The sequence below is a fragment of the Perca fluviatilis genome, chromosome 10 (assembly GCF_010015445.1).
Source record: "Perca fluviatilis chromosome 10, GENO_Pfluv_1.0, whole genome shotgun sequence".
Classification (NCBI taxonomy): domain Eukaryota; kingdom Metazoa; phylum Chordata; class Actinopteri; order Perciformes; family Percidae; genus Perca; species Perca fluviatilis.
Window position 1 is genome coordinate 20,305,584 of NC_053121.1, and position 23,705 is coordinate 20,329,288.

A 23,705-nucleotide genomic window follows, 5' to 3' on the forward strand; every position below is an offset into this window, starting at 1 on the left:
CTTTTTTGTATGCGGTTTGTTTTTGGCATAACAATCCATATTTATAACGTGAAAAAGCTTTGCTTTCACACTTTTCTTCCAGTGCTTTATTGTGATTTAATACCGCTTATTTACATTATCTGGATTGTATGTTTTTCAAATGAAGGGAAATTAGGCATTCATTTAGCCTTTTGCTGTTAAAAGTAGTCTTTGTGTCAAGTTCTAATGTATTTTTTACATATATCAATGACTATATTTCAGCGTGTAATTAAGACCCATTTAAATATCAGCAGTTACATGTTAGCTAAAGACATTGCATTTTTTAACCAAATGTAGCCCCGGGTTTTATCATGACAACTTCTTTTTCACCTGTACATAACAAATCCATCTTTACTTGATATCTGTGACCTGTAATCGGTCTATTGCGTTTATCACTTGCTTTTGGAAACGCTATTTGTTCCTTTCATCCCATCAACATTTAAAGTAGCATTATTCAAAGTTTGAATTTGTCTAAGTAGTTATTTTTATAAATGTAAGCTGACCAAACATGCGTGCTTAAGCGACACATTTTATCACATTTCAAACAACTGTTGTAAATGTGATACTGATTGTAAGCTTTGATCATGTTTTAGATATTATTAATTGATGGAAAAACAAAATGCTTGTTCAATAAATATGAAGCTTACTGCGCGTTCTGTTACTCTAAGACATTGCCTAACTATCACACATGCCTATTGGAATTCTTAGTTACATGTATGTATTGTTAACCGACTGATGCACAGATAAAATAAAACAGCCTCCTATATATTGAATAAATGCGAAAATAAGATACAAATATTTTGCAGGCCTCAATAATTCAATTTGAAACACGTTTTTGCCATTGTCAGTATATTCACGTTGTATTTCACCCACCACTTGAAATGTCACACCATAATTCTATTTTATGTTCAATGACCAGTCCCTATTATTTATTTATACTTTAACAAGAGAAATGTCAAATTAGAGAGAGCTTTGGGTCGACTCCTCGCCGTTCATACGCTGTCCATGGTGCTGAATAATGTTTTCTCTTTATGCGCTTATACACCAAACCCAAAACATCCCAGTAAACATTTCCACTTTTCGTCTGAACATTGAAATATGATACTGCAGTGTCGATCAGGGGGGGGGGGGGGGGGGTGTTTTGGGGGGGGGTTTTTTTTTTTTTTGCAATATTCCAAATAAACTCACGGCGTCGCTGCTCACTTGCAGATATGAGGAGGTTCATATCTCCACCCACTGAAAAAGGAGTAATTCAAGCTTTATAACCAGAGCTGCCATTGTTGTATGAGCGGCGGTCTTAATTTCACCATTACTTCTGAATTTTATCAGCAAAAAGGGGAATTTGCGTGTTCATATCTTCTTTCGGGAGAAACTATGGACCTCAAAGGACAATCGTTGTTGAGCTTTGTCTGCGGCTTTGCCGTCTTTGTCCACATCACCACTGCAGACCTCAGCTATTCTGTTCCGGAGGAGATGAGACCCGGATCCATTGTTGGAAATATTGCTAAGGACCTCGGGCTGGAAGTAGGGAAATTGTTCAGTCGTAAAGCCCGTATCGATACTGAGGAAAGCTATGCGCACTACTGCGATGTTGATCTAAAAACGGCAAATGTTATCATCAGGGAAAGGATTGACAGAGAGGAGCTGTGTGGAGAGAAGGTTTCATGTATGCTTAAATTTGAATTGGTCCTTGAGAGCCCGTTGGAGCTGCACCGTATTTCACTGCTCATCCAGGATGTAAACGACAATTCACCCGTTTTCCCAAAGGATACAATTAAACTGGAAATAAGCGAATCTGCCGACAAAGGAGCTCGATATCGTGTTAACGAAGCACATGACGCTGACATTGGACAAAATACAATTAAACAATACAGTTTACAAAAGAATGAACACTTCGTTTTATCTGTTCGAGACGATGCAGATGGGTCTAAAAACGTCGAGTTGGTCTTAGACAAAGAGCTCGACCGTGAAAAAGAACACGGTTTAAATTTCGTGATGATTGCCATTGATGGTGGCAATCCACAAAGATCAGGAACTGCTAACATACACGTTACTGTTTTGGACGCTAATGATAACGCCCCAGTGTTTGAGCAAGCCTATTACAAAGCCAGTCTACCTGAAAACTCTGCTCTTGATACTGTAGTCGTCAGTGTAAGTGCTACTGATGCAGACGAGGGAGTTAATGGGGAGGTGACATATGAGTTTAGCCGCATATCAGAAAGGGCTAAAAAGGTTTTCTCACTGAACAGTAAAACTGGAGAAATAAAAGTCATAGGACAGGTTGATTTCGAGAGTAATTCTAAATATGAAATGCGCATCGATGCTAAAGATGGTTATGGACTTTCATCCGATTCCAAAGTAATGATTGAAATCACTGATGTAAATGACAACGCTCCAGTTATCTATATGAAATCCCTGATGAACCCAATAGCAGAGAACGTGTCACCTGGTACAGAGGTGGGCATCATTAACGTGCAGGATAGAGACTCTGAGAATAACGGACAGGTCCGCTGCTCCATTCAGCAAGGAGTCCCTTTTAAATTGGTCCCTTCTATTAAAAACTATTATTCTCTGGTGACCACAGGACAACTGGACCGTGAACTAGTGTCTGATTACAACATTACAATCACTGCCACTGACGAGGGCTCTCCACCTCTGTCCTCCTCTAAAACTGTTCAGTTATCTGTAGCAGACATCAACGACAACCCACCTGTGTTTGAGGAACAGTCCTACAGCGCATATGTGACTGAAAATAACAAACCTGGCTCCACTTTATGTTCCGTTACTGCTCGAGATCCCGACTGGAGACAAAACGGTACAGTGATTTATTCTCTGTTACCCGGTGAGGTGAACGGTGCCCCGGTGTCCTCCTATCTATCCGTTAACGGAGACACGGGGGCGATGCACGCTGTGAGGTCGTTTGATTATGAACAGTTCAGGAGTTTTAAAGTCCACGTGATGGCTAGAGACAACGGTTCTCCTCCGCTCAGCAGCAACGTGACCGTCAGTGTCTTCATATCGGATGTGAACGACAACTCTCCTCAGATACTGTACCCCGCCCCGGAGGGCAACTCCTTCATGACCGAGCTGGTCCCCAAAGCTGCACACGGAGGCTCTCTGGTGTCCAAAGTGATAGCGGTGGACGCGGACTCCGGACAGAACGCCTGGCTGTCCTATCATATAGTCAAATCCACTGATCCGGGACTTTTCACTATTGGTCTCCACAGCGGAGAGATCAGGACACAGCGGGACATTTCTGAGTCTGACAGCATGAAACAGAACCTTATTGTGGCAGTGAAAGATAACGGACAGCCCTCTCTCTCTGCCACCTGTTCCATGTATTTACTTATTTCTGATAACTTGGCTGAGGTGCCGGAACTGAAGGATATTTCTTACGATGAGAAGAACTCCAAACTGACCTCTTACCTGATCATCGCGCTGGTGTCTGTGTCCACCTTTTTTCTGACCTTCATTATCATCATCCTGGGTGTGAGGTTTTGTCGCAGGAGAAAGCCCAGACTGTTGTTTGATGGAGCAGTTGCCATCCCCAGCGCTTATCTCCCTCCTAATTACGCAGATGTTGACGGCACAGGAACTTTACGCAGCGCTTACAATTATGACGCCTACCTGACAACAGGTTCTAGAACCAGTGACTTTAAGTTCGTGACGTCTTACAATGACAACACACTGCCTGCTGACCAGACTCTGAGGAAAAGTCCATCCGACTTTGCTAATGTCTTTGGAGATTGTGATAAGTCTCCTGAGGTAAGAGCATCAACATTTGATTTAATATGTTATCTTAAAAAATGGGCTCTCACTTCTTCAGATTTGTGACTGGGCTAGTTGTGTGTGTGTGTGTGTGTATATATATATATATATATATATATATATATATATATATATATATATATATATATATATATGGATTTGGATATGTATGTTTCGAATTTTTGCATTGTAGTTATTTCAGATCTGTTATTAGATGCATTTTATTGCTTTTACAGTCGTTGTCCTTAGTTGCTTTTGAGCTTTCCTTTGAGTCTTTTGGGTACTTGGAAACAAATACATTGTTTGTTGAGGTTTTGATTCTTGAAGCATGTATTAATTTCTCATTTCGTCAAATATGACTAACATGTTTAGGTATTGCAACCATGTTCACATGAATCACAAACCAGTCAAATATGCCTTTTTAACGATTGAAAACTTAAGTGGTTGACAATTTTCTTTGCTTTTGGTCTCTAATTTGGTCACTGGTTGTTGTTGTTGTTGTAGGTAAGACTGATTAGGTTGAATCTTTATTTCCATAGGAAATGACCCATAGATTGTAAAGGATATTATGGACTCTAATATTAGGTGCCTGAGTTGTCATATGTCATTTATATTGTACATCTTCTTTCTTCCTCTACCTTACAACTACATGCTTTTCGGATTTGAGCAGTGTTGCTGTGTAACACATCTACAGTCGTTTCTTTGTATGTATTTGATGGCATCGTCATATTTACAGTCCCAGATAATAGACTGCCTATTTCCTATTTATGTATATGCTTATTCATTTTCTTTTTTAATGATTTAAAAACAAATTCAATTCAATACAAGTTGCATTTTGTATTGAAGTCTAGCTGTTTACCTGACTTGTTGAATTTTGTATACCGAGTAGCCTGTGCAAGAATGTAGCCCTATTGTTTTTGGAGCAAAGTGATTAGAATCCTGCAATTAAATGAAACTTTTCTTTTTGTGTGCTCAATAACGTATTTATTTTTCCGTCATTGTTTTTAGCACAGTATTAAAATGTCAGTTTAAATATGGTTTATTCCCTTAAATACAATATTTAAACAATGTAGTCGGTCATTTATTAGGGATTTTATAGGATTTGTCGTCGCGGTGCCGTTTTGCTCACTCTTTACAAACATTACTTGTTTCCAGAGCAGTTGTGGATAGCTTCAAGAAATATTTCAGAACAATGATTCACTACAAGTTGAACTTCATAGGTAGCCTACTTTATTTCAATACAAGAATATAAATGTTCAGAAAAAATTAGTCTTTTTTTGAACATCTAAAAAACTGTGCTTGACGTGCCGTGGTGAACAATGCTGTTTTAGACCTGCCCTTTACGTTTCATTCTCACATGTGTAAAGGAATTTCAATATATAATTCCCCGAGTTTAAATATGCTTTTCATATATGCTTTTTTCATAATTCTACGCTTTGTACAGACTTCCTTGCTAGTGGACGTATGCAATTTCTAGAGGAGACTCACGATGTCGCTATGCACCAGCTGTAATAGATTATGTGTCGACATCCACCCACTGATATCGACGCACAATGTGACTAAATGTGCTGCATTTGATCGTCCAGACAGGCAGAGACTTGGTCTTCGGATTGTGTTATTTTTGGTTTAAATCCTTCATATTTTGCCTTTGTGCCTGTACACTGGCAAGGGATCGTTTACTGTTTCAGATCGGCGACATGATGCCTACCACAGGGCTCGCATTACAAAGCTGTGCCGTTGCTTTACTGCTCATTTCTTTTGATTTTGCCAATGGAGACGTAAGCTATTCTTTTCCTGAGGAGATGAGACACGGATCTGTGATCGGAAATATTGTCAAAGACTTAGGCCTTGAACCAAGCAGGCTATCCGCTCGAAAGGCCCGCATTGATACCGATGGGAGCGACAAACGTTATTGTGATTTAAACCTAAGAAACGGGGATCTGACAGCTGCCGGGAGGATTGACCGAGAGGGCCTTTGTGGAGACAAAGCATCCTGCGTTTTAAAACAAGAACTCATGTTAGAAAATTCCATTAGAATTGCATCGAATTAGTCTGCATGTCCAGGACATAAATGATAACTCTCCGCGATTTAATAAAGAATTGATCCATATAGATATACGTGAATCCGCGTCAAAAGGTGCCCGTTTTCCAATAGAAGAAGCACATGATGCGGATATAGGCAAATATTCAGTTCAGACCTACAACCTCCAAAGCAATGACAATTTTATTCTGGGCGTTGGAACTAATTCTGTGGAACTTGTCCTTAACAAAGAGCTTGACCGCGAAATATTAAAGGAAATCAATCTACTTCTTACAGCGTTGGATGGTGGTTCTCCTCAGAGATCAGGTACTGTGGTCATTCACATCACTGTACTTGATGCTAATGATAACGTCCCAGTGTTCAGCCAGGCCGTTTATAAAGCCAGTCTGCCTGAAAACTCTCCACTCGGTACTGTTGTGCTGACAGTGAGTGCTGCTGATGCCGATGAGGGACTCAATGGAGACGTTACATATGATTTTGGACACATTTCAGAAGATATTAGGTCAATGTTTATCATAGATCACAAGACAGGTGATATAAAATTGACTACCACAGTTGATTTTGAAACGGCGTCATCTTTTGAACTGCGCGTCACAGCAAAAGATGGTTTGGGATTAACGTCCTATGCCAAAGTCATCATAGATGTTACAGATGTAAATGACATGACCCAATTATATACCTGAAATCGCTGACTAACCCCATACCTGAGAACGTGTCACCTGGTACAGAGGTGGGCATCATTAACGTGCAGGATAGAGACTCTGAAAATAACGGACAGGTCCGCTGCTCCATTCAGCAAGGCGTCCCTTTTAAGTTGGTTCCTTCTATTAAAAACTATTATTCTCTGGTGACCACAGGACAACTGGACCGTGAACTAGTGTCTGATTACAACATTACAATCACTGCCACTGACGAGGGCTCTCCACCTCTGTCCTCCTCTAAAACTGTTCAGTTATCTGTAGCAGACGTCAACGACAACCCACCTGTGTTTGAGGAACAGTCCTACAGCGCATATGTGACTGAAAATAACAAACCTGGCTCCGCTTTGTGTTCCGTTACTGCTCGAGATCCCGACTGGAGACAAAACGGTACAGTGATTTATTCTCTGTTACCCGGTGAGGTGAACGGTGTCCCGGTGTCCTCCTATCTATCCGTTAACGGAGACACGGGGGCGATCCACGCTGTGAGGTCGTTTGATTATGAACAGTTCAGGAGTTTTAAAGTCCACGTGATGGCCAGAGATAATGGTTCTCCTCCGCTCAGCAGCAACGTGACCGTCAGTGTCTTCATATCGGATGTGAATGACAACTCTCCTCAGATACGGAACCTCGCCCCGGAGGGCAACTCCTTCATGACCGAGCTGGTCCCCAAAGCTGCACACGGAGGCTCTCTGGTGTCCAAAGTGATAGCGGTGGACGCGGACTCCGGACAGAACGCCTGGCTGTCCTATCATATAGTCAAATCCACAGATCCGGGACTTTTCAGTGTTGCTCTCCACAGCGGAGAGATCAGAACACAGCGGACACATTTCTGAGTCTGACAGCATGAAACAGAACCTTATTGTGGCAGTTAAAGATAACGGACAGCCCTCTCTCTCTGCCACCTGTTCCATGTATTTACTTATTTCTGATAACTTGGCTGAGGTGCCGGAACTGAAGGATATTTCTTACGATGAGAAGAACTCCAAACTGACCTCTTATCTGATCATCGCGCTGGTGTCTGTGTCCACCTTTTTTCTGACCTTCATTATCATCATCCTGGGTGTGAGGTTTTGTCGCAGGAGAAAGCCCAGACTGTTGTTTGATGGAGCAGTTGCCATCCCCAGCGCTTATCTCCCTCCTAATTACGCAGATGTTGACGGCACAGGAACTTTACGCAGCGCTTACAATTATGACGCCTACCTGACAACAGGTTCTAGAACCAGTGACTTTAAGTTCGTGACGTCTTACAATGACAACACACTGCCTGCTGACCAGACTCTGAGGAAAAGTCCATCAGACTTTGCTGATGTCTTTGGAGATTCTGATGGTTCTCCTGAGGTAGGGACACATTTTTTGTTAATTAAATAGTGATCAACCAAGATGCGTGTACCTAAGCTGAACAGCTCAGAAAGCAAGTTTTACAGTTTCCTAACTATGTCCAATCCACACACCTCATCCTCCACACTCACATACGCAGACACACCATTACACTAAGCGCACATGCTATCGTTGAATGTGTCCATACTGTCAATCCCTTGGGATGTTTGTAATTTTTTTTTAAACATTTGTTTTCTTGAAGTAAATTTTTGTCTATGTGGTTACATAATCGCTGCATATCATCTTCCAGTAAAGGAAAACTTTTTCAATGACTGTACGTTCCTTATGTCTCTGTCCATGGTGCTGAACTTTGTTTGAACCTGTGATATATTATCAGAGATAGTTTACCTTTGTGCGTTATGCTCTTGTCATTGTTCTCCTTTGCTGTGTTGTGTTTCAGTACATTGGCTTTTCATTACAGACTTTTCTAATCTATTTAGGTTTTTCTTGCTCTCGTGTTTTCATATGCATATGTCGTTGCTTTAATCTGGTGGATTTATACTCATTAGAAGTTTATCACTTTCAACGTAGAACGAGAGAGGAGTATGAAGATAATGTAAATGGAGCCTCTGTGTTTATTCCGTTCTGCTAGTAGAGTCTCGTTTTTCTAAGTTCACATGACATACCGTTTTTCACAAAGTGTATGCCTTCGACAGAATAGCACAACCATCTCGTTTTTCTTCAATGCGATTTTTGTAGTAATGCACTTGTTTCCTTGATATATACCATATGATGTTGTATAGTAGTAAATACTACTATTACAAACACTGTACAATACAAAATGAATGCAAATGAATGCATACCAAATACAAGGCATTGCAGTCAAGTTTTTATGGAGCAGCTCATATAAATAGTAGGTTTATTCTGAAAGTTTTGACAGTGTTGTATGGTATGGATGTATACTGTTATAGGTTGAGGAATTGAATTTCAGCCCAATTTCCTTTACCTTTGCAACAACTATTAATCACTCTTAACTTGTTTTTATAGTTTCCCAAACGTCAGGGTTAAATACTATATCATAGAGCAATAGGACACACCATGTTTAAAACAGTATCCAAAACATGTGTTCCTACCGTTTCAGTGTTTGAAAACATTTGTGTTGCCTATCACTGGAGGCTAAAGCATTCATACAAAGACCTATGTAAGATTTTTGATCTTTCCCCTGAGTTTTAAACATTCTCGTTTGTGATGTGTTTTTGAAAACACGACAGTTTAATTCCCAGTCTACAACAGTCAAATGATGGTTTGGTAAGTTCAACCTTGTTAGTTAAATACAGTAATACATTTCCACATGCTTTTAATCTGCAAAGTTACAAAGTCTCATACAATCAGCAAAGTTACAAAGTCTCATACAATGTGAGCAATAGATGCTAAATATGAAGACAATTCCAATGAGCATATGTGTTACTTTACCCTTTACCCATTAAGGTGGTAATGTGAAGAAAGTGCAGAAAAAGAAAAAATGTGTCCACCATTTCATCAAAGATGGACCTAAGGTATTTGGACATCAGTTCTCATGCAGTTTTGAGAGACATTAAAACAGTAACAAAAGAAATTTAAAATTAAACCGGTCCCCCTTTTGCCATCAGACAGTTTAATATTTGTTCTTTTTCTAACTGTTGTTTGGAAATATGGCTCTAACGAGATAAACAAACAGTTGTTATGTTTGTCTTGTTATTTTACATCAGAAGTAGGCCATTGGTATTATATGTTGTCTCAATACTCATGGTAGGATAGCCCTAAAATAGTATAGCAATGTCTTTTAAAACATTTTAAAATTAGGATCACTGAATTGGTCTCCATTTTAAATATGTTATGAAAAAAAAATTTCATCGTCGTGTTATACCTAAACTAACACTCATGGTGTCAGTGTGTACCAGCAAACGAGAAGCCATGGTCATTCTCCACCCTACTGTCTCAACGAATTTAAAGCCTGACTCAGCTGTGTTACCATAGTTAAACCCTGCTCCGTATAGGACTGCAATGTGAAATGTTTGGTTTATTGGATGAAATCACGATGCATTGTTGATACTGTTTGATCTACATCATAATATTTTGACTGTGTATGTGGTCTTCCTCGCTGTAACAATGGGATACAGCCGATTTGCGCTACTCTACGGTCTGGCTTTTTTATTTTTCTTGTCCTCCACCCCGTCTATGGAGACGTGAGTTACTCTATCCCGGAGGAGATGAAACGAGGATCTGTAATTGGAAATATCGCTAAGGATGTGGGACTTGATTTGGGCAGGCTGTCTGCTCGCAAGGCCCGTATCGATACTGAGGATAACAGTGTTAAGTATTGTGGCGTAAATCTCAACACCGGAGACTTGATCGTTCAAGAAAGGATTGACAGAGAAGGGCTTTGTGCGAAAAAAGCATCGTGTGTTCTAAAACAGGAACTCGTACTAGAGAATCCATTAGAGCTGCACCGTATTAGTATCAGCGTTCAAGATATCAACGACAATTCACCGCAGTTTAAAGAGGAGTCACTTAGGATTGAAATTCACGAATCAGCGGTCAAAGGTGCACGTTTTCTCTTGGATGAGGCACACGATGGAGATATCGGAGAAAATGCTGTTCAGGGCTACTCACTTCAGCAGAATGATCATTTCAAATTAAATGTGAAGACAAAGGGCGGTGGACGAAAATATGGTGAATTAGTCTTAGACCAAGAATTAGACAGAGAGGACAGAAAAGACATTTTGTTATTGCTTTCTGCATTCGATGGTGGTTCTCCTCAGAGATCAGGTACTGTAGTCATACACGTCACTGTACTGGATGCTAATGATAATGTGCCAGTGTTCAGCCAGACCGTTTATAAAGCCAGTCTGCCTGAAAACTCTCCTCTGGATACATTGGTAATAACAGTGAGTGCTACTGATGCAGACGAAGGAATGTATGGTGAAGTTACTTACGGATTTGACCATGTTTCAGATGAAAACCAAGTTTTCTCTCTTAACCCTAAAAAAGGAGAAGTTAAAGTGGCTGGATCTATTGATTATGAAAAAGAATCGTCATATGAAATGCAGATTAGCGCCAAAGATGGTCTGGGATTGGCGTCATATGCAACGGTGATAATTGAAATTACAGATATAAATGACAACGCCCCAGTTATATACATGAAATCACTGACTACCCCCATACCAGAGAACGTGTCACCTGGTACAGAGGTGGGCATCATTAACGTGCAGGATAGAGACTCTGAGAATAACAGACAGGTCCGCTGCTCCATTCAACAAAACGTCCCTTTTAAGTTGGTCTCGTCTATTAAAAACTATTATTCTCTGGTGACCACAGGACAACTGGACCGTGAATTAGTGTCTGATTACAACATTACAATCACTGCCACTGACGAGGGCTCTCCACCTCTGTCCTCCTCTAAAACTGTTCAGTTATCTGTAGCAGACATCAACGACAACCCACCTGTGTTTGAGGAACAGTCCTACAGCGCATATGTGACTGAAAATAACAAACCTGGCTCCACTTTATGTTCCGTTACTGCTCGAGACCCCGACTGGAGACAAAACGGTACAGTGATTTATTCTCTGTTACCCGGTGAGGTGAACGGTGCCCCGGTGTCCTCCTATCTATCTGTTAACGGAGACACGGGGGTGATCCACGCTGTGAGGTCGTTTGATTATGAACAGTTCAGGAGTTTTAAAGTCCACGTGATGGCCAGAGACAACGGTTCTCCTCCGCTCAGCAGCAACGTGACCGTCAGTGTCTTCATATCGGATGTGAATGACAACTCTCCTCAGATACTGTACCCCGCCCCGGAGGGCAACTCCTTCATGACCGAGCTGGTCCCCAAAGCTGCACACGGAGGCTCTCTGGTGTCCAAAGTGATAGCGGTGGACGCGGACTCCGGACAGAACGCCTGGCTGTCCTATCATATAGTCAAATCCACTGATCCGGGACTTTTCACTATTGGTCTCCACAGCGGAGAGATCAGGACACAGCGGGACATTTCTGAGTCTGACAGCATGAAACAGAACCTTATTGTAGCAGTGAAAGATAACGGACAGCCCTCTCTCTCTGCCACCTGCTCCATGTATTTACTTATTTCTGATAACTTGGCTGAGGTGCCAGAACTGAAGGATATTTCTTACGATGAGAAGAACTCCAAACTGACCTCTTATCTGATCATCGCGCTGGTGTCTGTGTCCACCTTTTTTCTGACCTTCATTATCATCATCCTGGGTGTGAGGTTTTGTCGCAGGAGAAAGCCCAGACTGTTGTTTGATGGAGCAGTTGCCATCCCCAGCGCTTATCTCCCTCCTAATTACGCAGATGTTGACGGCACAGGAACTTTACGCAGCGCTTACAATTATGACGCCTACCTGACAACAGGTTCTAGAACCAGTGACTTTAAGTTTGTGACGTCTTACAATGACAACACACTGCCTGCTGACCAGACTCTGAGGAAAAGTCCATCAGACTTTGCTGAGGTGTTTGGTCCGCCAGATGAGTCTCCAGAGGTAGGCCTTATATATTGTTGTATCTAACATTTAACGTTGATGGTGACCTTCCATTAGTGTCGCCATGCACTTCAGGTAAACTTGCATGCATTGTATCAAATAAGCAACGAGCAGTCGGATGCCTTTTTTGTATGCGGTTTGTTTTTGGCATAACAATCCATATTTATGACGTGAAAAGGCTTTGCTTTCACACTTTTCTTCCAGTGCTTTATTGTGATTTAATACCGCTTATTTACAGTATCTGGATTGTATGTTTTTCAAATGAAGGGAAATAAGGCATTCATTTAGCCTTTTGCTGTTAAAAGTTGTCTTTGTGTCAAGTTCTAATGTATTTGTTTTTACATATATCAGTGACTATATTTCAGCGTGTAATTAAGACCCATTTAAATATCAGCAGTTACATGTTAGCTAAAGACATTGTATTTTTTAACCAAATGTAGCCCCGGGTTTTATCATGACAACTTATTTTTCACCTGTACATAACAAATCCATCTTTACTTGATATCTGTGACCTCGCAATCGGTCTATTGCGTTTATCACTTGCTTTTGGAAACGCTATTTGTTCCTTTCATCCCATCAACGTTTAAAGTAGCATTATTCAAAGTTTGAATTTTTATATGTAGTTCTTTTTATAAATGTAAGCTGACCAAACATGCGTGCTTAAGCGACACATTTAATCACATTTCAAACAACTGTTGTAAATGTGATACTGATTGTAAGCTTTGATCATGTTTTAGATTTTATTAATTGATGGAAAAACAAAATACTTGTTCAATAAATATGAAGCTTACTGCGCGTTCTGTTACTCTAAGACATTGCCTAACTATCACACATGCCTATTGGAATTCTTAGTTACATGTATGTATTGTTAACCGACTGATGCACAGATAAAATAAAACAGCCTCCTATATATTGAATAAATGGGAAAATGAGATACAAATATTTTGTAGGCCTCGATAATTCAATTTGAAACACGTTTTTGCCATTGTCAGTTTATTCACGTTGTATTTCACCCACCACTTGAAATGTCACACCATAATTCTATTTTATGTTCAATGATCAGTCCCTATTATTTATTTATACTTTAAGAAACAGAAATGTCAAATTAGAGAGAGCTTTGGGTCGACTCCTCGCCGTTCATACGCTGTCCATGGTGCTGAATAATGTTTTCTCTTTATGCGCTTATACACCAAACCCAAAACATCCCAGTAAACATTTCCACTTTTCGTCTGAACATTGAAATATGATACTGCAGTGTCGATCATGGCAGCAACTGTGGCATCTTATGCTGGGCTAGTAGTTTTTTTTTTTTTTTTGCAATATTCCAAATAAACTCACGGCGTCGCTGCTCACTTGCAGATATGAGGAGGTTCATATCTCCACCCACTGAAAAAGGAGTAATTCAAGCTTTATAACCAGAGCTGCCATTGTTGTATGAGCGGCGGTCTTAATTTCACCATTACTTCTGAATTTTATCAGCAAAAAGGGGAATTTGCGTGTTCATATCTTCTTTCGGGAGAAACTATGGACCTCAAAGGACAATCGTTGTTGAGCTTTGTCTGCGGCTTTGCCGTCTTTGTCCACATCACCACTGCAGACCTCAGCTATTCTGTTCCGGAGGAGATGAGACCCGGATCCATTGTTGGAAATATTGCTAAGGACCTCGGGCTGGAAGTAGGGAAATTGTTCAGTCGTAAAGCCCGTATCGATACTGAGGAAAGCTATGCGCACTACTGCGATGTTGATCTAAAAACGGCAAATGTTATCATCAGGGAAAGGATTGACAGAGAGGAGCTGTGTGGAGAGAAGGTTTCATGTATGCTTAAATTTGAATTGGTCCTTGAGAGCCCGTTGGAGCTGCACCGTATTTCACTGCTCATCCAGGATGTAAACGACAATTCACCCGTTTTCCCAAAAGGATACAATTAAACTGGAAATAAGCGAATCGGCTATCAAAAGGAGCTCGATATCGTGTTAACGAAGCACATGACGCTGACATTGGACAAAATACAATTAAACAATACAGTTTACAAAAGAATGAACACTTCGTTTTATCTGTTCGAGACGATGCAGATGGGTCTAAAAACGTCGAGTTAGTCTTAGACAAAGAGCTCGACCGTGAAAAAGAACACGGTTTAAAATTTCGTGATGATTGCCATTGATGGTGGCAATCCACAAAGATCAGGAACTGCTAACATACACGTTACTGTTTTGGACGCTAATGATAACGCCCCAGTGTTTGAGCAAGCCTATTACAAAGCCAGTCTACCTGAAAACTCTGCTCTTGATACTGTAGTCGTCAGTGTAAGTGCTACTGATGCAGACGAGGGAGTTAATGGGGAGGTGACATATGAGTTCAGCCGCATATCAGAAAGGGCTAAAAGGTTTTCTCACTGAACAGTAAAACTGGAGAAATAAAAGTCATAGGACAGGTTGATTTCGAGAGTAATTCTAAATATGAAATGCGCATCGATGCTAAAGATGGTTATGGACTTTCATCCGATTCAAAAGTAATGATTGAAATCACTGATGTAAATGACAACGCTCTAGTTATCTATATGAAATCCCCTGATGAACCCAATAGCAGAGAACGTGTCACCTGGTACAGAGGTGGGCATCATTAACGTGCAGGATAGAGACTCTGAGAATAACGGACAGGTCCGCTGCTCCATTCAGCAAGGAGTCCCTTTTAAGTTGGTTCCTTCTATTAAAAACTATTATTCTGTGGTGACCACAGGACAACTGGACCGCGAACTAGTGTCTGATTACAACATTACTATCACTGCCACTGACGAGGGCTCTCCACCTCTGTCCTCCTCTAAAACTGTTCAGTTATCTGTAGCAGACATCAACGACAACCCACCTGTGTTTGAGGAACAGTCCTACAGCGCTTATGTGACTGAAAATAACAAACCTGGCTCCACTTTATGTTCCGTTACTGCTCGAGACCCCGACTGGAGACAAAACGGTACAGTGATTTATTCTCTGTTACCCGGTGAGGTGAACGGTGCCCCGGTGTCCTCCTATCTATCCGTTAACGGAGACACGGGGGTGATCCACGCTGTGAGGTCGTTTGATTATGAACAGTTCAGGAGTTTTAAAGTCCACGTGATGGCCAGAGACAACGGTTCTCCTCCGCTCAGCAGCAACGTGACCGTCAGTGTCTTCATATCGGATGTGAATGACAACTCTCCTCAGATACTGTACCCCGCCCCGGAGGGCAACTCCTTCATGACCGAGCTGGTCCCCAAAGCTGCACACGGAGGCTCTCTGGTGTCCAAAGTGATAGCGGTGGACGCGGACTCCGGACAGAACGCATGGCTGTCCTATCATATAGTCAAATCCACTGATCCGGGACTTTTCACTATTGGTCTCCACAGCGGAGAGATCAGGACACAGCGGGACATTTCTGAGTCTGACAGCATGAAACAGAACCTTATTGTAGCAGTGAAAGATAACGGACAGCCCTCTCTCTCTGCCACCTGTTCCATGTATTTACTTATTTCTGATAACTTGGCTGAGGTGCCGGAACTGAAGGATATTTCTTACGATGAGAAGAACTCCAAACTGACCTCTTATCTGATCATCGCGCTGGTGTCTGTGTCCACCTTTTTTCTGACCTTCATTATCATCATCCTGGGTGTGAGGTTTTGTCGCAGGAGAAAGCCCAGACTGTTGTTTGATGGAGCAGTTGCCATCCCCAGCGCTTATCTCCCTCCTAATTACGCAGATGTTGACGGCACAGGAACTTTACGCAGCGCTTACAATTATGACGCCTACCTGACAACAGGTTCTAGAACCAGTGACTTTAAGTTCGTGACGTCTTACAATGACAACACACTGCCTGCTGACCAGACTCTGAGGAAAAGTCCATCAGACTTTGCTGATGCTTTTGGAGATTGTGATGCTTCTCCTGAGGTAGGGACACATTTCGTATTACTGAACTCTTGTTCATCGTCCTTTTTATGTCGACCGACTTTGTTTTTTTTTATCTTTTAAGTTCCATTGGTCTTGTCTATGGTTGTGACTTAAATATACTTTTTAAAAGTCTTTTCATAAATTCTGGTGATGTCTCTATGGTAAAGGTGTCAGGGTTAGGTCATATTTTTATTTGGGGATCTTATGTTAAATAAATGCTTATATGTTCACATTATTGCCCTTCATGCCCTAGTAACGGAAACTTTTTGACAGTCCGTTCCTTTCACTCTGTCCATGGTGCTGAACTCCGTTTGATCCTATGATGCATTTCTTGCAAATCACCTTTCTTTTGAGCTTTGTTAAGGGAATTTATTGCATTTTCTAAATTTTTTAGGTTTTTCGCGTTGTGCTATTTGTGCGTCTTATTTGAATATGTTGTTGCTATTTTTCGTTATAATTTTCTCAACTTCTGTAGTGTTGACACTCAGGTGGAGCTAATTACCTTTTTTGGATATTGGGACACGTTATTAGAGTCATATGAATATGAAAAGTGAGCCTCTTTAACCGTTCTGCTTGAGTAGTAGTGCTTCCATTATCTGCGTTGGCTTTGAGTGAAGTGGGCATTGCCAAGGAAAATGCGTTCTCATTTAATTTATTTTGTTACATTTGTTGACATAATATGGTATATCCTCATGTCCAGACTGTCGCACAGTTTTGTATTCATGTATTTCTTTTCTTGATGGATACTTTTTGTTTGTTGTCCATGTGCAATCCTAATTACAAAACAATGTGTAGTACAAAACTAATGTAAGTTATTCGATAAGTTGTACTCACAGCTAGAGGTGCTTTGAAATAATTAATATACTCAAGGATTCATTTTCTAAATCAACAGATGCGCTTTATAAAGGTGATGTCTTCTTGGGCTATTTTAAGACACTTTTGTCATGTACAAATTGGAACATTCCTTTACAATGATAAAGGATTAAAAAAGTGCCAGAGAGGGAAAATAGTGTTAAAGTCGTCTCTCCATTCAAATGCAAAAAGCATTTTATTTTAAACACTTTGCAGAATTTCTTTTTTTTTTTTTTACTTTCTTCAAACTCCGTTAATGTCGTATTTGATGCATTTGCTGTTCTAAGGTACTAAATTTAATGGCAGCATTGTTTTCTTGGGCTTTGTAACAGCTGTTGGTCAGCCTTTCTGAAGGTATGCCAAATTTACAGTTTAATAGGTGAACAATTGCACAATGTTCAAAGCTCTATTTGAAAAAAGTAATCTTTTCCTGATGTTTGCACCAACGTCAACATCAACGACAAGGCAAGTTGTGTTTTGTTGCTCATTAGGGTAGATTCAAACATTTAACTAAAGATCTTGTTTTGGAAAGAAATACATGTCTGTTTGTGTTTTCAAGTTGTCAAAACTAGTTCAGGACAGTGGTTATTCCAACAGATCTGTGTGTCACTGCAGTGCTTCAACATAGAGTACAGAAGTGTTGGTGATAGGTTTGAAGGCACACATTGCTTCAATTTACAGTATGCAACTTCAAATGATGGTTCTGTATATAGTTGATTAAAATATTTAAGTTGTTTTTTACATGCGCTTTCAATATGCACAGTCTTTTTATACTTTTAGCACAACATGGCATGCAAGAAGATACTTAAATGAATTTTCTCTATTTTACTTGATCCACACCAGTAAGATGGAAATGGCAATAAAGATCAGCAAGGGAGAAAACAAAAATATCACCGTTTCATCAATGAGGGAGGGACATAACGTCTTAGGATCAACATTTTAGCCTTTAATGTTCAGGCAGCATATACAGATGTGAGATAAAGGGAAACGCCTACAGAAATAGTTTCTGTGCTTATTGTACATTTTGACAAAACAAAAATTATGTGAGAACATAGGATTGTTTGCAAGACACAATTTGAAGGGTTTCATGTTGATCCCCAATTTTTTTTTTTTTTTTTACATCACAAGCCATTTTGTATTAAGGCAAGTTGATCATAAAATAGTAAAGCTATTATTGTTTTTATATCAGTTGTAGTAATATTGTTTTTATCAACAACGTTCTCTGAACTAGTCTATATTTAAGGACGTCAGAAGTCATACATCGCCTTGTTATACCCAGGCAAATACTCATGGTGTCAGTGTGTACCAGTAAACGAGAGGACATGGTCATTCTCCTCCCTTCTGTCTCGACGAATTGAAAGCTTGACTCTGCTATTGTACTGCATTTGACAAAAACGCTTCGTGATATGACCACAGACTGTTTCTCTATATTGGAGAAACCCCACTTGCATCTTTGATATATTTTGACATACTCAGTAGCAGTACTGATCTTTCTCGCTGTAACAATGGGCTACAACAGATTTGCGCAGCTCTACGGCCTTGCTTTTATTTTTCTTGTCCTCCACCCTGTATATGGAGACGTGAGTTACTCTATCCCAGAAGAGATGAAACGAGGATCAGTAATTGGGAATATCGCTAAGGATCTGGGACTTGATTTGGGCAGGCTGTCTGCTCGCAAGGCCCGTATCGATACTGAGGATAACAACGTCCAGTATTGCGGTGTAAATCTCAACACCGGAGACTTGATCGTTCAAGAAAGGATTGACAGAGAAGGGCTTTGTGCGAAAAAGGCATCGTGTGTTCTAAAACAGGAACTCGTACTAGAGAATCCATTAGAGCTGCACCGTATTAGTATCAGCGTTCAAGATATCAACGACAATTCACCGCAGTTTAAAGAGGAGTCACTTAGGATTGAAATTCAGGAATCGGCAGTCAATGGTGCACGTTTTCTCTTGGATGAGGCACACGATGGAGATATCGGAGAAAATGCTGTTCAGGGCTACTCACTTCAGCAGAATGATCATTTCAAACTAAATGTAAATACAAAATCAGGTGGCCGAAAATATGGTGAATTAGTTTTAGACAAAGATTTAGACAGAGAGGACAAAAAAGAGATTTTGTTATTGCTTACTGCATTCGATGGTGGCTCTCCTCAGAGATCAGGTACTGTAGTCATACACGTCACTGTACTGGATGCTAATGATAATGTGCCAGTATTCAGCCAGACCGTTTATGAAGCCAGTCTGCCTGAAAACTCTCCTCTGGATACATTGGTGATTACAGTGAGTGCTACTGATGCAGACGAGGGAATGTATGGTGAAGTTACTTACGGATTTGACCATGTTTCAGATGAAAAACAAGTTTTCTCTCTCAACCCTAAAACAGGAGAAGTTAAAGTGGCTGGATCTATTGATTATGAAAAAGAATCATCATATGAAATGCAGATTAGCGCCAAAGATGGACTGGGATTGGCTTCATATGCAACGGTGATAATTGAAATTACAGATATAAATGACAACGCCCCAGTTATATATCTGAAATCACTGACTAACCCCATACAAGAGAACGTGTCACCTGGTACAGAGGTGGGCATCGTTAACGTGCAGGATAGAGACTCTGAGAATAATAGACAGGTCCGCTGTTCCATTCAGCAAGGCGTCCCTTTTAAGTTGGTTCCTTCTATTAAAAACTATTATTCTCTGGTGACCACAGGACAACTGGACCGTGAATTAGTGTCTGATTACAACATTACAATCACTGCCACTGACGAGGGCTCTCCACCTCTGTCCTCCTCTAAAACTGTTCAGTTATCTGTAGCAGACATCAACGACAACCCACCTGTGTTTGAGGAACAGTCCTACAGCGCTTATGTGACTGAAAATAACAAACCTGGCTCCACTTTTATGTTCCGTTACTGCTCGAGATCCCGACTGGAGACAAAACGGTACAGTGATTTATTCTCTGTTATCCGGTGAGGTGAACGGTGCCCCGGTGTCTTCCTATCTATCTGTTAACGGAGACACGGGGGTGATCCACGCTGTGAGGTCGTTTGATTATGAACAGTTCAGGAGTTTTAAAGTCCACGTGATGGCCAGAGACAACGGTTCTCCTCCGCTCAGCAGCAACGTGACCGTCAGTGTCTTCATATCGGATGTGAATGACAACTCTCCTCAGATACTGTACCCCGCCCCGGAGGGCAACTCCTTCATGACCGAGCTGGTCCCCAAAGCTGCACACGGAGGCTCTCTGGTGTCCAAAGTGATAGCGGTGGACGCGGACTCCGGACAGAACGCCTGGCTGTCCTATCATATAGTCAAATCCACTGATCCGGGACTTTTCACTATTGGTCTCCACAGCGGAGAGATCAGGACACAGCGGGACATTTCTGAGTCTGACAGCATGAAACAGAACCTTATTGTGGCAGTGAAAGATAACGGACAGCCCTCTCTCTCTGCCACCTGTTCCATGTATTTACTTATTTCTGATAACTTGGCTGAGGTGCCGGAACTGAAGGATATTTCTTATGATGAGAAGAACTCCAAACTGACCTCTTATCTGATCATCGCGCTGGTGTCTGTGTCCACCTTTTTCTGACCTTCATTATCATCATCCTGGGTGTGAGGTTTTGTCGCGGGAGAAAGCCCAGACTGTTGTTTGATGGAGCAGTTGCCATCCCCAGCGCTTTTTTTCCTTCTAATTACGCAGATGTTGACGGCACAGGAACTTTACGCAGCGCTTACAATTATGACGCCTACCTGACAACAGGTTCTAGAACCAGTGACTTTAAGTTCGTGACGTCTTACAATGACAACACACTGCCTGCTGACCAGACTCTGAAGAAAAGTCCCTCAGACTTTGCTGATGTCTTTGGAGATTGTGATAAGTCTCCTGAGGTAAGAGCATCAACATTTGATTTGATTTGAAATATGTTATCTTAAAAATGGGCTACTCACTTCTTCAGATTTGTGACTGGTGGTGTGTGTGTGTGTGTGTGTGTGTGTGTGTGTGTATATATATATACACTCACCTAAAGGATTATTAGGAACACCATACTAATACCGTGTTTGACCCCCTTTCGTCCTCAGGAATGCCTTAATTCTTTGTGGCATTGATTCAACAAGGTGCTGGAAGCATTCTTTAGAAATGTTGGCCCATATTGAGAGGATAGCATCTTGCAGATTTGTGGGACGCACATCCAGGGCACGAAGCTCCCGTTCCACCACATCCCAAAAATGTCCTATTGGGTTGAGATGTGGTGACTGTGGGGCCCCTTTTAGTACAGTGAACTCATTGTCATGTTCAAGAAACCAATTTGAAATGATTTGAGCTTTGTGACATGGTGCATTATCCTGCTGGAAGTAGCCATCAGAGGATGGGTACATGGTGGTCATAAAGGGATGGACATGGTCAGTAACAATGCTCAGATAGGCTGTGGCATTTAAACAATGCCCATTTGGTACTAAGGGGCCTAAAGTGTGCCAAGAAAACATCCCCCATACCAGTACACCACCACCACCAGCCTGCACAATGGTAACAAGGAATGACAGATCAATGTTCTCATTCTGTTCACGCAAATTTGGACTCTACCATCTGAATGTCTCAACAGAAATCGAGACTCATAAGACCAGACAACATTTCTATAGTCTTCAACTGTCCAATTTTGGTCCTCATTTTCCTATCTTTAGTGGAGATGAGTGGTACCCGGTAGGGTTTTTTGCTGGTGTAGCCCATCTGCCTCAGTGGTGTGTGTGTTGTGGCTTCACAAATGCTTTGCTGCATACCTCGGTTGTAACGAGTGGTTATGTGAGTCAAAGTTCTATCAGCTGGAATCAGTCAGCCCACTCTCCTCTGACCTCTAGCATCATAGCATCAACAAGGAATTTTCACCCACAGGTCTGCAGCATACTGGACGCTTTTACTTTTTCAGGCCATTCTTTGTAATCCCTATAAATGGTTGTGCGTGAAAATCCCAATAACTGAGCAGATTGTGAAATACTCAAACCAGCGCGTGCTGGCACCAACAACCATGCCACGAATCAAAGTTGCTTAAATCACCTTTCGTTCCCATTCTGACATTTAGTTTGGAGTTCAGGAGATTGTCTAGACCTGGACGACACCCCTAAATGCATTGAAGCAGCTGCCATGTGATTGGTTAATTAGATAATTGCATTAACGAGAAATCTTACAGGTGTTCCTAATAATCCTTTAGGTGAGTGTGTGTGTGTGTATATATATATAGGATTTGGATTTGGATATGTATGTTTAGATTTTTGCATCGTAGTTATTTCAGATCTTTTATTAGATGCATTTTATTGCTTTTACAGTAGTTGTCCTTAGTTGCTTTTTGAGCTTTCTTTTGAATCTTTTGGATACTTGGAAACAGATACATTGTTTGTTGAGGTTTTTGAATCTTGAAGCATGTATTCATTTCATCAAATATGACTAACATGTTTAGGTATTGCCACCATGTTCACATGAATCACAAACCAGTCAAATATGCCTTTTTAACGATTGAAAACTTTTAAGTGGTTGACAATTTTCTTGCTTTTGGTCTCTAATTTGGTCACTGGTTGTTGTTATTGTTGTTGTTGTTGTGGGTAAGACTTATTAGGTTGAGTCTTTCTTTCCATAGGAAATTACCCATAGCTTGTAAAGGATATTATGGACTCTAATATTAGGTGTCTGGGTTGTCATATGTCATTTATATTGTACATCTTCTTTCTTCCTCTACCTTACAACTACATGCTTTTCGGTTTGAGCAGTGTTGCTGTGTAACACATCTACAGTCGTTTCTTTGTATGTATTTGATGGCATCGTCATATTTGCAGTCCCAGATAATAGACTGCCTATTTTCCTATTTATGTATATGCTTATTCATTTTCTTTTTAATGATTTAAAAACAAAAACAATCCAATACAAGTTGCATTTTGTAGTGAAGTCTAGCTGTTTACCTGACTTGTTGAATTTTGTATACCGAGTAGCCTGTGCAAGAATGTAGCCCTATTGTTTTGAGCAAAGTGATTAGAATCCTGCAATTAAATGAAACTGTTCTTTTTGGTGCTCATTAACGTATTTATTTTCCCGTCATTGTTTTTAGCACGGTATTAAAATGTCAGTTTAAAGATGGTTTATTCGCTTAAATACAATATTTAAACAATGTAGTCGGTCATTTATTAGGGATTTTATAGGATTTGTCAAAGGGTGCCGTTTTGCTCACTCTTTACAAACATTACTTGTTTCCAGAGCAGTTGTGGATAGCTTCAAGAAATATTTCAGAACAATTATTCACTACAAGTTGAACTTCATAGGTAGCCTACTTTATTTCAATACAAGAATATAATGTTCAGAAAAAATTAGTCTTTTTTGAACATCTAAAAACTGTGCTTGACGTGCCGTGGTGAACAATGCTGTTTTAGACCTGCCCTTTACGTTTCATTCTCACATGTGTAAAGGAATTTCAATATATAATTCCCCGAGTTTAAATATGCTTTTCATATATGCTTTTTTCATAATTCTACGCTTTGTACAGACTTCCTTGCTAGTGGACGTATG

The 23,705-nt window shown here is 40.7% G+C and overlaps 1 protein-coding gene and 3 pseudogenes across 6 annotated transcripts in view; all 4 read left to right on the plus strand.

The window, feature by feature from the left end:
* The window catches only part of LOC120567191 (protocadherin gamma-A11-like), a 270,004-nt gene that overhangs the window by 20,975 nt on the left and 225,324 nt on the right, over positions 1-23,705 (plus strand). The window lies entirely within an intron of this gene.
* On the plus strand, positions 1,288-7,911 carry LOC120567348 (annotated as a pseudogene).
* On the plus strand, positions 13,803-16,382 carry LOC120567349 (annotated as a pseudogene).
* On the plus strand, positions 18,418-21,265 carry LOC120567350 (annotated as a pseudogene).